At 33.1% G+C, this 16,453-nt stretch overlaps 1 long non-coding RNA gene across 1 annotated transcript; it reads right to left on the bottom strand.

The window, feature by feature from the left end:
- Positions 1–8,823: 8,823 nt before the first annotated feature.
- LOC142979508 (uncharacterized) lies at positions 8,824–16,358 on the bottom strand. Its single transcript, XR_012959826.1, has 2 exons — positions 16,166–16,358; positions 8,824–11,147 (listed from the first exon to the last, which is right to left on the bottom strand). It is a non-coding gene; the product is annotated as an uncharacterized LOC142979508 (long non-coding RNA).
- Between the last annotated feature and the right edge of the window lie 95 nt (positions 16,359–16,453).

Raw genomic sequence — 16,453 nt, 5'->3', positions numbered from 1 at the left:
TCAAAAGCTCTTGGGGTTATACCTTTAACCTCTTGCGTAGGATACGACTGTTCATTTAACAATTGTAAGAGTATTATTGTGATAAGCCCGCGCTTATTCCACAATAAATCTGAACCGACAGGCGATGAGTCTGTACACGATTTAATAAGGACATTCAAAGCTCTTCTAACTACATAAAATATCAGCCCAATATAGCTGTTACCCAAAGTTGGAAAGGACTTGTTGCCAACTCGGGACAGTCCTTGCGTAAACTTGGCAACTTTGGTGGGATTGCACAAACTTTTCTAGACTACTTACTGTTTTTTATGGTTTGTCGTATTAATACCGGGTTTGGGCCAACTCGGATAAGGATAAAGTTTAGAACTTAGGTTTACTAGGGAGACCTAAAATAACTGTATTAAACTAGTAAAATATAGTTATAATGTGGAATAATCTTTTAGTAGGGTTCTCTATTATCTAGTTGAGGAAAGTAAATAGACAGTAGACACTAACTGATCTGTTTGTAAGGCTAGATTGTCATTTCATTCGGTATCTTGAAGACAATTTCTCAATGGTAAACTTAACTATGCTTAAATTTTGCTTTAAATACATTCTTTGAAAAAGTACAAAGATAGCAGGGCTCACAAGGAACTAAATTAATTATGAGTAATACAGATCAAAATGTTATGATTATAACTATTACACTTTATTAGTTAGAGACAGATAGATAACAGATAGATATTTCAGTGATTACGATTGCAAAATATTAAATAACTGTGATAATTATTATGCAAGAATATTATTAAAAATCTATCTTGATAACATCAAACAAATCTATAAATAATCTTAATTGTCCGAAAACAGATAAGAGATACTAGATTATAATCAAAATAAGTTATTGATTGGTTTGACAGAAATAACAAGCAAGTTCTTATTATATTGTAATTTACTGTATACGTAAAATGTAAAATTAACTGTAGTCTGTTTATAACACTCTCACAGCTAAACTATTGAATCGATAGCGGGATTTTCTACAGTTACTACTATCGGCAACAAGCTATTGACAATTCTTGTATGAAAATTGTATCAACGCCCCTAGCGAGCACAGTAGTAACTAAGTATTACGTACATTTTCAAATGTCAAACTCGTGATACACGGTATTACCGAATGTAAGTAATGTCATGTCTCGATACAATTTTACTGGGTGAAAAGTCACATGTTAGGAACCACAAAAGCTTGCATACAAAACGGTCAAATAGCAGGCACAAGTTATTTAATTGCTTTATAGCATAAGCCTTTTACTAGAATATTAGAAATTGAAGCACGTAGTCGTAAAAGTTTTCTCCGTACAAAATATAAGCATTCTATTTTCTCCTAAAGGTTAGAGATGTACTGAAAAGGTTACACCCACATATATTTTCATTTGTGGGCTACTATTAGAAAACACTAAACAAAAGCTATGGTCTATAGCTAGTTTGGTCAAATCAAATCATAGAAATATTTCAAAGAAGATTGTGTTTGTGATCGTACTAGAGTTATCCTTCGATCAAAACACGCTTTAAATATTCGTTGTTCGGAATATAACTAATTAATAATATTATTTTTCCAAAATGACTCAATGTCATATCTCTCGTTGTATATTCTAGAAATTTCTTGTTGAATACCCAGTTTTGTATATGACCTTTTGTTTTGTCAAATGGAATAATAATATGCAATGCTTCTGTATGTGTGTGTCTTCGTTTCGGAGCAGTAGTGCTCCGAATCTTAGACCAGCAAAGGATCTATTTGGTTTTTAAAATTTCAGTTACTTTAATTTAACAGAAATTTAAAAGACTATAGGTCTAGGCGGAAGACTGTTTCTTTATAGTAATTCGGAGTATAACTTATCTGGTATATAACCATGGGCTTTTTTAATATATGGGACTAACATCTTCGGGTATATACACATAACAGACAATATTTTATACTATTATAATATTGAATTGACTTGACTTTTAGTTCTTATTGTTATTTCAGTGCACAGTCGTATCATGCATTATTTGTATGTTTGAAAACCTTCATGCAACGTCTTTGCTTTGATAGATAACAATGTAAATAACAGCTGTATTTAGTAGCCTTGCTGTTAAAGTTTACATAAATCTCTTGGACCTCAATGAAAATCCAAGTATTGCCAATAGGGTTTTGTTATAGCGTTCGAGTAACGGATCATCATAAAGTACAAATAACCTGTATCTAATAATTTTAATGTATTTTATTACTACACCGTTTTAATAGTTTCGTCACTCACTCCATTATCCACGCTAGCCTGGGAATTGGGTAACACAGTGTTATTTATTTCCATGCTTCCACCATTAAGTTAAGAGTTAAGCATAGATGGTATGGATTTTAGTTGAAACCTGCGAATGCCAACCTTTTTAGGATATGGAGGTTTAAAAATTCGTCATTAGAATTAGCCACAATATTAATCTGAATGAACATTTTTGATTTTGATTTGATATCATCATATTCATATTGTAGAGGTAATATATTATGTTCAAATAGGTTAATGTATGTATTTTTACATAACAACTTATCACTTTAATTCTACAAGATCTGTTGTAGATAAAAGTATAAAACTTTCCTCATCTGCAAGATATTTCTTACGCTGTAATTCCCTAATGACTCAACCGTTTTTGTCAACACTTTTTGTCCGCCTTCTGAAAACTGCTGACCTTCTAGCCTTTTTCACCCATTACTGAGTACACTATTACGAAATAAAAACTGTTTGTTTGTTTGTGTAAAGATTACTTTAAAGAAGTTGACTATATTTTGCAGGTAAATTGAATGGAAGTCATAAAATTAACTATGATTCGGTTGTGCTTGAGTTGTTCTTTAGAGTGGCTTGTAAGAAATTAATAAAATTAGATACATACATCTTTGAGTAAGGTATGAATTATGATATAATAATCTTATAGAAGTATATTCTGTGATATCGTGCAAAGAACAACTTTACAAGACAAATTCTATTTTGTTGATCTAGATATCTAGATCTAGATTAATTTATTAAGGTTAAAGGTGCCTCTTCTGCATAACTGCATTTTCGGGATACATATTGGTACTAAAGTAAAAGATAACATTGTTAGTATAAATTACAAACTTGGAAGAAAAAATACTCTTCATTATATTTCAAAAAACGTCACATGATGTCTCAACAAAACTATTTGCATTGTCATAGTTTAAGAAAATTAGAAGCAACGAATACATTATGTTAATGAACCTAAATAATACTCTCTTTTCAAATACTTAACGTAAATTCGGTAGGTCAAGGTTACAAACTGCAATACTGTACTGTTACATACACTTAAATATTTTTGAGTTTTTAGTAAGAGAACAACTACTTTTAGGATTACTGCACATCTCTATCTGTGATACTGCTTCGACTGCATCGAAGTAGTCAATATGTCATTTTAACGTACAATTTAATTTATAGTAATCTCTGGATATAGTAAACTTTGCTACTTTCGACTATTGAGCTAATGTCAATGGAATTCGTTTATTTGGCTAAATATAAAATTATCATTTTTAATATTAAGTATTTTATTGGTGTTTGTGGCCGATTTGAAATACAAATACTGTCATTAAAAGGTTGAAACAATTTTCAACCAATTTGTTTTTTGTAGAAGGCAAAAAGTGTTCTTTTGTGTCTGAATATTATGAATGATCAGATAGACTTCAGTTCTTGGTAAGGTAATGCAAAACTACGCGTCCTAGATGTGCATTACACTGAAATGAAGTTAGCTATATTGTTGCATGTCGCATGCAATCTATTCATAGCACTTCATAATTAGTTATCTAGGAGTTGTAACGAATTCTACATCCTTTATCAGCGATGTACTCTCTAGAATAGATTGTTCCTTAATTTTATACAATTCTTATTAATAAGACTCGGTCTGAACACTGAACAGTCACGACTGAAGCTCTATCTATAAGATTTTACTCTCATATCGTTTTAAATAGGTAGAAGTTCAATATAATAATAATAATAATCTGTTGACCCTCCTATAAACTAATAGTTCGATAGAAAATGTGTTCATTGAGTTTACGAACAGAATTATGATAATGGTTTCAAGCTGCAATGGATGGATCCATCGCAGCCTAAAACTACCGTGAGAAAATTCATCTAAAGTCTATGGTTGTTGAAACTACTTGGGCTAAAATTAACTGAAAACAGACAGATGCTTGTTTTTCAGATACGCTTATGTATTACGAAGTTTACAAACATTGCGTAAATACACTCTACTCACGATACAAAAACATTAAGAAACAACAATCCACGTTAATGTATATTTAACAACCCTCAACTAGTGATTGACAAGAAGCCAAGAGTTGAAGAGAGCTCAAACAAAGGATTTTTAGTTCCAACAATGGAAGCGCGTCATTTGATAACGAAGAGTGAACTAATGTTTGTATTGTTATCTGTGGCACTGAGATTAGGTTGACAACTGTCTATCAAATATACTGAGAGAGTGAGGAAATAGTGTAATGTGTTTATGATATGACTAGCTGACCCGCGCAACTTCGCTTGCGTCACATAAGAGAATCATAATTTTCCCCGTTTTTGTAACATTTTTCACTGGTACTCTGCTCCGATTAGTCGTAGCGTGATGATATATAGCCTATAGCCTTCCTCGATAAATGGGCTATCTAACACTGAAAGAATTTTTCAAATCGGACCAGTAGTTCCCGAGATTAGCGCGTTCAAACAAACAAACAAACAAACAAACTCTTCAGCTTTATTATATTAGTATAGAAGTATAGATATGATTTAATATCTAATAGGATACGGGTATTAACGCGAACACGCATTTTACCCTAATATGCCTAACGTTTCGCAGGTTGCACTCGCCGTGGTTGCAGGCCGACTCCTGCCTGTCAGCCTGCGACGACGGCGAGTGCAACCTGCGAGAGTTTAAAAGTTATGGTTTATGATATGATGTGGAAGGTTGTCTGGAAACCGAAGTGTGACACCGGAATAAGCAGCCTTTTGAGCAGTATTTTACAGTCGATACTAAGCATTCCATAAATAGATTTTGACATTTAAAACTCCTTGAGAAATATAGAGTTCTTGCGATTTTCAATGAGAGCGCTTTGGCTTTACTATGGTTCGTAAAGTTTCGTAAATATTGAAGATGTTTGTTTATGACCTTCTCTATATTATTTCGACACGGAGTAGTCAATATCGGATAAGCATGCTTTATAGCGTATTATGATAGTGCGACCAACATTTTATATGGATATAATTGAGATAAAAAGTTAACGAAATTACAACGAACATTTGTTTTCGATGATTATAAAGTAAATTTAATGTAACGTGTCATCGTGACCCCTTTCTTTTATGCCTATTATATGCAGTAACTTGATAAAACTATTCTTTGTTCTATCTTTAGCTTTACCCATATCTAATGATTGCAACATATGTCTACGTTTTCTAAAAGTTGTTCAGTTTATAGGACAGGTGTCTCACAGGTATAAATGTAAATATGTTGCCTTAGAGTTAATTTGCATACAACAATGTATACAAGTGGTTTATCGGTCAAATGTTTAATGAAAACCAGTTGTGTGCGCAATATCGATTTTTACTGAATTTTAATTGGAATATACATGTGATACTCTCTTTGTTAATATTATTAATACCTTGTTTGTGTTATATCTTGTCCTGATAAAGGAACGGAGGTTTGCATGTGTCTTTATGGAAACAGATTACCGTTTGTAAAAGCTTATTAAGATTAGTATTTTGTTAAATATCTTTGAAATTGTTCCGAATGTGTCAAAGTAGGGTTTAGTTTTTTATAACTAACAGAAAAATCTTTTGCAGTCCAACAAGAAACATTATACAAACAGCATTAGAATTCGATTAAATAAGCATATACAAATCCTGAAAAAACGTCCCTAGACTTGAATATCTACAACATATTTATTGCATCAATAAAATAGTCATTAGTCTCTCATCTCTTTTATGATATTATGTAGGTATAGGTACATCAAGAATAAACAAACCAATAAATTAGTTTGAAAAATTTACTTAAAAAGTTTACAAAATACACGCCGCAAAATCTTCTCACTAATACGTTTAAAAATGCCAACGTGCTACCCTTTCACGGGTGACCGCCAGGGTACTAGGAAAATGCGGGAATAATTCACTTAAACGATACTCCCTGGAAATTCTTATGGTAAAGGAATTATCTAGTCTAGCTGCTGCTGTAGGTAGGTAGGTACTAGGTAAAAATAGAACAGTGTTGGAGGCTTCATGACGTTGCTGACGCCCACAGGGTATTTACTGGCATGTGATAAGGAAATATAATGTCGATGTATTAACAAGGTGCCTTGCTAACATTAAAGAATATTTTTTTGCTTTTTTTTTTCGTTTACCAAAGGATTTACAATATTATGGAAAGTGAGCAGTATTTATTGTTCAAATGTTTGGATCGATAAATCGTGTAGTTTTTGTTACATTATAATTGAAACGCGTATTTTTTATTAGACTACTCGCAATAATTAGCTATTGAGATAGCTCGTCTGCTGATTCGATGACTATTTAACACTCGATTATCATGCAAAACTATATCCTGTACATTATATTGAATAGTCACATAATAATATATTATTATAATGATTATCCTTTTGTTCTAAGGATTTAGCTATTCGTGGCAGTGACTCGACCTTCGCAGAAGTATTGATAGTTTAGTGTTTTCCTGTACCTTGGCCAATATTGCAACAAGGTTTAGATCTATTGGATTACCTTTTGTGTACAGGAAAATAGGATATTTTTCGATTAAGAATAACAAAGGTTTGTTTGTTGAGCTATTTGGATAAAACTCTGAAGTCGTAATGTTGTTAAGAGAATGCGGAACAGTTTTTTAATACCTGGACTTGTAGGAAGAAATGAAAATATTTTATGCCTAAGAATTAATTTATTTTGCTTTATAATTAACGTTTTCTTTTTATATTATCAATCTCTGACTGGGCACTGCTGTGCAAGAGCCTCCTTCAAGAATAGAAAGAGAAAATTCTAAACCTAATTCAATACTGGTCTTACAAAATTAAACCATATAATAGAATAATACATTTCACTCCCAATTTTTAAGTTTTATTGATCTTAACTTCGATTTCGTAAATTTTTATTTCCGATCATTGTTACTATAAGGAAAGAAACCCACACATGCCGTTTTCGACCAAAAACCTTGTCTTAAAGGACGTTTAAAAGGTTCTAAAAATAACTTTTTTTTACTAAACTTGTAAACAGTAAACAAAAGAGTTATCTACACTATACGGGTGGTTCATATGCAATAGTATTGTCACATTATAAGTCAATGACTTGGTTTCATGGTCATACAAAGTGTGACTGTTTAGAGCGACTTATTAGCAATTTGTTTCAATAATATGCAAGCAATTGTTTTCACGAGACGTTATGTAATCCTCGATGCGAAGCATAAACTATCTACCCCGGTCGATATGCGATCTGCGGGTTAAGGCGCGGTCATTCCATTGATGGGTGACCGCGTTGTAGTATCAAAACTAGGGGTCTCCCTGCCTTCATCAGTAAAACATTTGTAAAATAAAGAATATTCTTTTGTTTTATACTTTCTTATAAATAACGGTCATGAAGTACCTACAATCAAATTTGTTTTAACCATTTATGAATGATGACTACCTGGCCTGTGTGCGAAAATAACACATGCAGTAGTATTTGCGAAGACTCTCTAATACAATCATATTATCTACCTGCAAGCATCGGGCATATTTATTTATATCTTTAAATAGCTCAATAAACTGTAATCTTAATATTAAGCCCAAACTGATATTCCAAGATTAGAAGGGACACGTTTGAGGTAAACTGCTGCATAACCATTTGAATATTCAACATATAAAGTGAGAAATTAATTACAACAAGTTTCATTATTGCAAGTGAGTTTAAGCGACCATAAAATTATTGATTGACGTACAAGTTGCATCCGGGAATTGCATCCAAGGCTTTCTTCTTGGCAGGGCCAAAGGTTTTACGTCCGTGGTCATTACTGTTGAACTGTGCATGGGGCTTGGGTTCGATTCAAAATAATAGTATGTGATTCATAAATGTTAACATGTATTGGGTCTGATTATCTGTCCATATGAGAATAATAATTACTGTATCTTTTCAAATAATCAAAATCCGGTACAATATTCTTTCGAGAAAGTTTTATTATTCTTGGATTACTGCAACAACATTATCTTAAATTTAGTATTGAAAATGTTTGAAATAAATCGGTACTCTATTCTAAAATAACCGTTATATTGAGAGCCGTCTACACAGTTGATAAAACGTATCATTTATAGAAACACTAGCCGTCCGTCTGTCACTGGCTTTATTAGCCCATGACAAAGTTGAAACACGGCCGCTTGCCACTCAACTAGGAAATATCGGCACAATTATAGACGTAGCGCTCTAAAAGTTTCATCACTCTGTGGTATTTTAAGGAATTTTATTGATATTTCAAATTCGAAGAGAGACACCAAATAAAGTTTTGACAGTTTTCGTATTTAGTGCTGTTGCGATTTAGGATGTAGTGAAGTTGTTTCTAAATGTAGATTTGCAGAATTAAGTTAGCAAAATACTGTACCAAAATTAAGATTGTCTTCTGTATGACAAGATGTATGGATGTGAATGAGGCAAGGGAAGTCTGTAAGGATCGTACTAAGTGGCGTTCTTTAGTCTCTGCATACCCCTATGAGAAAAAGTTGTGATTTCATGCATGTATGTATGTTTGTTTGTCCGTAAGTTATTTCTTTTTTCGGTTAAAACGGGTTAAAAATAATTGAACTACAAGTATGTAACAAAACAATATATTAAATTCAAGATTCACAAATAACAGCCAAATAACTTTGGCAATAGTTACAATGGTTTTTCTTAATATTATCAAAATTCACTAAAAATAAGTCTCTCACGATAATAATTATCATGATTGGATTATGTTATTTTTTTATATTTGCTCAATCATTGAACAAATAAATTATTTATATCTACATCATAAATGACTCAAGTTTTCTTATAACTTTCTTTTCTCTTATATATTTTAGGGCATTTCTATATAGTCTAGAAGTTTCTAGGGATCTGTATGTACTCAAAGGGTAAAAACGCTAATTACCAAGACTCAGCAACAAACGTGATTCAATTGTTAATAAAATATAATTTTAAAATTCTGGTGACATCTCGACCTTGTCGAGTGCATAAAAATATTTGCGCATACAAAAACAGGTTTATACAATAACTAATATTTTTGATAAATACATAAAACGCTTTAATTTCCAACATAAGTAAGGAGATACTGAAATAAACTCTAACGCGCTTATTACAAAACATATTTTATAGAAACTTAAATGTAACTAATAGCCGGTTTAACTTGTTCTGAATAACTATTGGATAGCTTATATTGACAGATTTTTTTAATCATTTGCTGTCGCTTAATCTATCGGTTAAGCTATCCCACACTTTATACTAAACAAAAGCCGTAAATCAGGCCTAAGTAATATTATTGGTACCGAGTTTTGTGATAAGGCGTTAGACAGTACACATGTATAATACATTTGAATCTTTTAGTAATAATATAAAAAATATTCTTATTTACACTACAGGCCAATTTAAATGCAACAAACATTCGTATAAAATTACAAACAACATTCTCTTCTATACAACTAAGCACCGAAAAAGCGGATTAAAGGGAAAAACGGGCGCTTTGTGGTCAGACAAAATGGACCACAAACTGTGGTTTATGTTGTGGTCGCATTGATACCGACCACAGTTTCAAATGAAACTACATCCCTGTAGAATTTGTATCGAACGATTTTTGTTTTAGGAGAAAAAGGACGTTAAATAGAACTCTTGATTAGACGCTTAAGTCCTTCTTTTACTAAACAAACTTTAGTGGAAAAAAAACTCCATCGTTTTTTAGGTCCTTCTATTACTGAGCATGAGATGCTATAAACAGTAAAGGCAATTCAAAAATGACTTGTTGGCTTAATGTAATGTCGTATCCGTGACTTAAGTCCTTCTGTCATTGAAAGTGCATTACTGAAGGCAACGTTCGTGTATATTATTATAGTAACTTTAGCCCAGAGAAGGAAGTAGGTAGAAATACTATTTAATATTATTTCTATCACGATGTTAAAACTGACAATGCATTACTATGTTTATCCCTATTGTATCATAAAAGTAATTTCAATTGAATCTCAATATTTCCTCAGCAACTGTTGCTTGGAAAAACCAATGTCTCTTTACTTATCCAATTAGCATTAAGTTCATAATAACGAATGCTAAAACGACGCAAGTGCCATCCATTTCTCCGTTTAATAAGCTCTTCTTAAAACTATATCACATTCAACATTCGTACTTACTTAACCTATAATTACATAACATAATACTGACTATGTGTCACAGTATTGTATATTTACAAGCAGTATGGAAACCATAACTGCGAAAAGTCCTATACAAATGCCAATACACACATCATAAAACTTTGCTGCATAAGAGCTTGAAGCGGGTGACAGGATTACATCTGTAGTTCTTCGAGCTACACTGTGATATATCTAATAACTAGTTGCTTAATCGAAAATCGACTGCCTCCGTGGCGCAGTGGTTTAGGTCGCCACGCCGATACCACGGTAACGGGAGGTCGTGGGTTCGATTCCCATACGGGACAATTATTTGTGCGATCCACAAATAATTGTTTCGGGTCTGGTTGTGCTTTGTGTCCGTTGTTTGTATGTTTGTAAAAGTCCCCGCGACACAAGAGCAATTCTTAGTGCGGGAGTTGTCTTTTAGAAAAAAAAAAGAAAAAAGAAAAGAAAATTATGTGTATAAGTGTGATGTTCCTGTGATAATGTTGTTCAAAGTTTCCATACTGCTTATAATCCTATTTAATACACTGCGTCCATCAACTTTCGGCGAGTGTTCCAGCGAGTTTTCCAGCTGTCGTCACTGTACTATACAAGTGGAAGAACAGATACAGGAGCAACCCGACACAGAGTATAAAGAACACTATGCAGAAACACACAACGCATTCTGAGAGGTATATCTTTATTCTATCTGTACGGCTGATGCGATTCCCTGTAATGTCCACACTGGAATACGTCCACATTTCTTCGCTTTGGTAACCTGTGAAAGAAAACATATTTTAGTATATTTGTGTAAAGGATAAAGTTCACTTATTTGACGAGTGCTATTAACAACATATTGTATTAAAGGTATTGAGTAGTAAAATATGAGTAGTATTCAATCTACACAATCTTCTAACCACCTATCTATAGTTTAATGACAATAATCAATTTTGGACCAATTTTGTGCATACCTAATATTTAGTACCCGTTACCTGTAAACCATTAATAATTCTTTAAAATGTATCTAAATAAGGAATATTTATGGCTACATTGTAACTTGATCACTAAGATCAAGTTACAAAGTAGCCACAAATATTCCTTTGAAATCTAAAAGCATCTAAATGTAAGACAGTTTCGGCGTCTAATACGTATGTGAAATGATCTGAGTAATTTGAAATTATTTTTTCCTTATGGTCCCTAGGTTACTTTTTGATCGGATTTTCATACAATTAAAACCGTCAGTGTCTGGCTTGTGTAGATTATTACGTTTAGACAAAATACACGTTCGGTCTTAGTCGCCTAGGCTGTAGGTACATAGGCTTTTAATGTAACTCTACCAACGTTTTTGTATTAAAACCGCAATGAAAATGATATTGTATGAATGTCACCTACATGTCCGGCTATTGATTATTCAGTAATGACACGGTTATTGTATGATTTCGGTCCGCACATAATACGTCGTTGCAACCGAGTTTATTGTTTGTTTCGTGTTTTGTGCGAATTTTAAGTACGTTGTCATTTGCACGTGCGCGAAATAATGGGTTTACATGATGATTGATGAACAGATTGTTGGACTGTAAAATTGTTGTTTGTTACGTTTTACTATGTAGTTCGGCATTATTATTTAGAACAGTAGTCGATTCTCTCCAGTCGACAATGTCGAGAATCAAAATTTTCGAAAATATTTCGACGAAACCTTGTAAAATTAAAAAAAATTGTTTATATTATAAGTACACTGTAGGGCATTAGTCATGCTAAACAGAATTGTCGTCAATAATAACTATAAAAAAATAAATGGTTAAACCTTCACAGTTTTTATTGGACAATATTTTTTCATATTAAGGTCATTGATAATAATCAGTTCGCTCACGGGCCGATAAGTGTTTGAGAGTAACTAACAGATGAAAAAAAGATAACTGAGATATCGTCGCGGTTCAATTGATTCTTTATCATTGAAAGACTATCGACGGTTTTTGAGTTTGTTTGCTGAGGTCGGTCGTTGAACTTTACAAGTTTTCTCCCGTTTGGGTGTTTACGCAAAGAATTCACAACGTAAAATAAAAATCATTAATCATTGTCTCTCGTGAAGGTTTTAAATAGATATATAATAGCTTTAAAGTAACGCTTCGCACTAACTAATACTTACTCACACTAGTTTAAAATGCTGTTTAAAGACAAGGTAACAATTTTTCTCTTATTGGAACATAAATTAATAGATAATAGCAATTAGTTTTACAACAAATACACTCTTTTTGTTTTGTGTCTTCCCTGATATTTAGTGACAATATACTTTACTTCAAAATATCTGACACTAGCTGACCCGCGCAACTTCGCTTGCGTCACATAAGAGAGAATGGGTCGAAATGTTCCCCGTTTTTGTAACATTTTTTACTGCTGCTCTGCTCCTATTGGCTGTAGCGTGATGATATATAGCCTATAACCTTCCTCGATAAATAGGCTATCTAACACCGAAATAATTTTTCAAATCGGACCAGTAGTTCCTGAGATTAGCGCGTACAAACAAACAAACAAACAATCAAACAAACAAACTCTTCAGCTTTATAATATTAGTATAGATCAGCTTATCCCTATAGGAAGAAAACGAGATGTCATGTATGTATGTACAATATAAAAATTGTTTTTCAATTCAGGCATGTAAGAAATAACGGTTTACTCGTAATATTTTTGGACGCTTTTTAATTAAGATGCGTTTTAGCAAAGCTTGTTTGTATAAGCTTGCCTTCAAAGTTTACACTAGTACAGGGATTATGGCGGGCTGGCCCAGTGGCGTATTGCGTAGAGTGGTTGATGCACTTTGCTGTAGTGGCTATGAAGTATAATAAAGATAAAATGTATATTATACTACACTTTACTAAATGTCTATAGCAATTTGGTAGTACAAGAGATGTTTGATATTTTGTTTAAGAAAATAATCTATTTAGGAGATCTTCTAATACATCTATGAAGTGTTGTTGCCCAGTTGGATTAATAAAAATTCTGTGTTTATCATGAAAATTCCCATGCATGTTTGTATTATGTATTTGTGCATAGGGTTTGTTTTGTTTCTTTCGGGAATAAAGGGTAACTGAACAAATTGTGACGAAATGTGACAGGATACATGCCGTGTTACGTTCTGAAGCTGAATGATTTTTTGCCTTTGAAATAAGTAGGTTGACATTTACTATTAAGACAAAATTCGCAGTAAACCCAAATTAAAATTTACATATTTTGAATTTGTATTATATAATGAAAGAAAAAAGCACAAAGAATGAAGCAAAAGAAGCTTGCTGTTATTGCAGGCTCGTTTAGTCTCTGGTCCACGGGAACAAAGCGTGATTTTAGTATTCAAAATAAAAACTATATCGTAACGTCAGTCTAGTTATGCAATACCTACTTCTCGTTTATTATATTGTCGTTACACTAATTTACTAATGACTTAACTGATTATAATGAAGGTCAGTTTTAGTCACTGTGTATAATTAGCTTTTAACATTAATTGTACTAATGACATCTTATTTTGTTTAGTTTACTAAAGTTGTGTTAACTTGCTTCAATATCTTTTATGTAATATTTGTTTCTGCACGCGTCTTTATTCGCGTGAAAAGATTTCTCGGAATTTAAAATATCCTATGTTATAAAAACTGCATTAACATACGGTTCATCCTGATGATTTTTGCGGGAAAGAGCAACATACCCACCCACAAATACACTTCCATTTGTAATCTCGATTGTAGTGAGATTTGGTTCTGGAAAAATGTTTGCATTTACAAGAAATATTGTATTTAAGATTCTATCGAGCGTTTGACATTTAGACGATACATTCGAGAAATCAAAACAGATGAATAAAATAATGTTACCTGTACCTACGATTTTATTGGGCAAGGGTGTCCTAATGAAACGAGAAAAGGGTTCGGCTGGCGGTCCGCTTAACTGGTCAAAAGAGGGTTGGGCATTTCACATTCAAGCCTCTGTCTGATTTTCAATACGATTTTAAATTGTTTCGACGTAGTTTTCGCAATGGACATGATATTTACTACAAAATAGAACAGTTTTTTTTGTTAGACGTGTCAATTTAAATATGTTTGAATGTTGATGTTTGTAAACATGTAAACAACTTTGTTTACATTTAAGAAACTGGAAAATTACAATATTTTGTTTAATCACTAATAATACTGAACCTAGATTCAGAAACTTTTTTGCATATGAAGATAAAAATAAGATTTTGAGAATGTACTGCTATGTAGCAGTCATTCGTAAACGTTATCCGTTGCCATGGCAACCACATGTCAAAGCGCAAGCACTTTGCAACGTTTCGAACTGGTACCTAAGATAAAATGATCGATTAATTATCTACCGAACCAAACCAGACCCTTCGGCAGACAGACGAGTTCAATGAACTTATTTACTGGAAGGTCTTTAAAAGGGAGGGACGGGCGTCTAAGTCCTTAGAAGACAACCATTTTTTTGTTGTCTGTTGAAACAAAACTAATATTTTTATGTAAACAAATACTTAAATTATCAGACCTGATCTTTGTTCCGCGATTTCTAAGACTCTTAGTTTCTGTGGAGCGACGATCATTTTAATTATGTCTTTATATTCTTTTTCAGATAATGATCGCAACTATTTGCATTTGTTGGAAGATGATTCAACGTGAAACGTAAGTATTAGTCCCTTGCATACACTCGGCCAGCGCGGCAGCGTGGCGGACTAGTAGCCTAACCATTTCCTCGTTCGGAAAGAGACCCTTGCCTATCAGTAGGTCATGGATTAATAAAAAGTATTAAAAGGAACACACCGACATGTATTTACGCGAAATGTTGTATTATTGTAGAAGATTATAACAGTTTTTGTCTAAACCACTAAACGAACGGAATTTCTATCCACAAATGTACCCTCGTTAAAAGATTTCCCGTATTAAAGAGCATCGTGCTCTAATTTAGGTGTAATAAATAGATACTTTATGTGTTTATTTTGCATATAGACATAAGTAAATATGAAAGAAAGAACAATTTATTATTGCAATCATTTTAGTGTAACCCAGCTGGTTAGTTCACAAGTGTAACATCACGTCACCTCGCGAATCGCGAAACAAACATTACAATATGGACTTATGGTAGACAATCGCTGTGTGTGACGTGAATTCAATTACATTTCAAACAATTGTTCAATGTAAAATTGTAGTTTAACGGACGTAATAGCTGTTGGATATTATTGTGAACGAATTCGAAGTAATTGTGGCAGTGTATTTAGTGCAGATGATGTCGAGGTTCGATTCCTGGGATGTGTAAAATATACGGAGTATTTGTGGAATTATCAGTAATTGAAAATTGAAAATGTTAAATTGTGTTCATTGATTATTATACGTTACGATGTATTTGTAGGTTATTGCGAGTGAAAATGGATGGAAAATATTGTATATGTATATGTAATATCAACAGTTATTTAAAATGTTATTTTGTTTTGTATAGTTACGGTATTTTTTAAATATAATACGTTTAGTTTTTTTTTATTAATTCGTCACACAAAATTGATTTAATTGGATTAAACGCTAAGATGACTGGCAAAATATAAACTAGCTTCATCATCATCATCATCATCATCTCAGCCGGGAATCGTCCACTGCTGGATAAAGGCCTCCCCCATCGAGCGCCAATAGGACCGGTCCTGGGCCGCCCTCATCCATCGGACTAAACTAGCTTACCAAAACAAAATTTCTACCATAGCGCAAAACTGGTACCTGTCATAATATTTACTTAAAACAATCGCAAGCGCATAAAAAAAAACAAAATTCTTACATTTATGTCATCCAAAACACTGCACTAATTCCCTTCACGATAGTTCTTTGAAACAATTGCTATCACATTGTATTTCACAGTTATTTCCACAGTTTTCTTTTACCGCGAGTTTTTCCGAGTTTGTTATGCTTGCGCGTACGCGTCTGTCGTCCGACTCAGTTTGTAAACGTATGCCTTACCAACGCGACCATTGTCGTCGCGGCCGAGTCATTCTCCACCTTATCAATAACATCTTACGCCAATATCGGTCTTAAATTCAAGGTTATACAGCCTTAAATGGTGTAAACA

The sequence above is a fragment of the Anticarsia gemmatalis genome, chromosome 16 (genome assembly GCF_050436995.1).
Source record: "Anticarsia gemmatalis isolate Benzon Research Colony breed Stoneville strain chromosome 16, ilAntGemm2 primary, whole genome shotgun sequence".
NCBI lineage: Eukaryota > Metazoa > Arthropoda > Insecta > Lepidoptera > Erebidae > Anticarsia > Anticarsia gemmatalis.
This window is presented reverse-complemented; position numbering and strand designations above follow the sequence as displayed.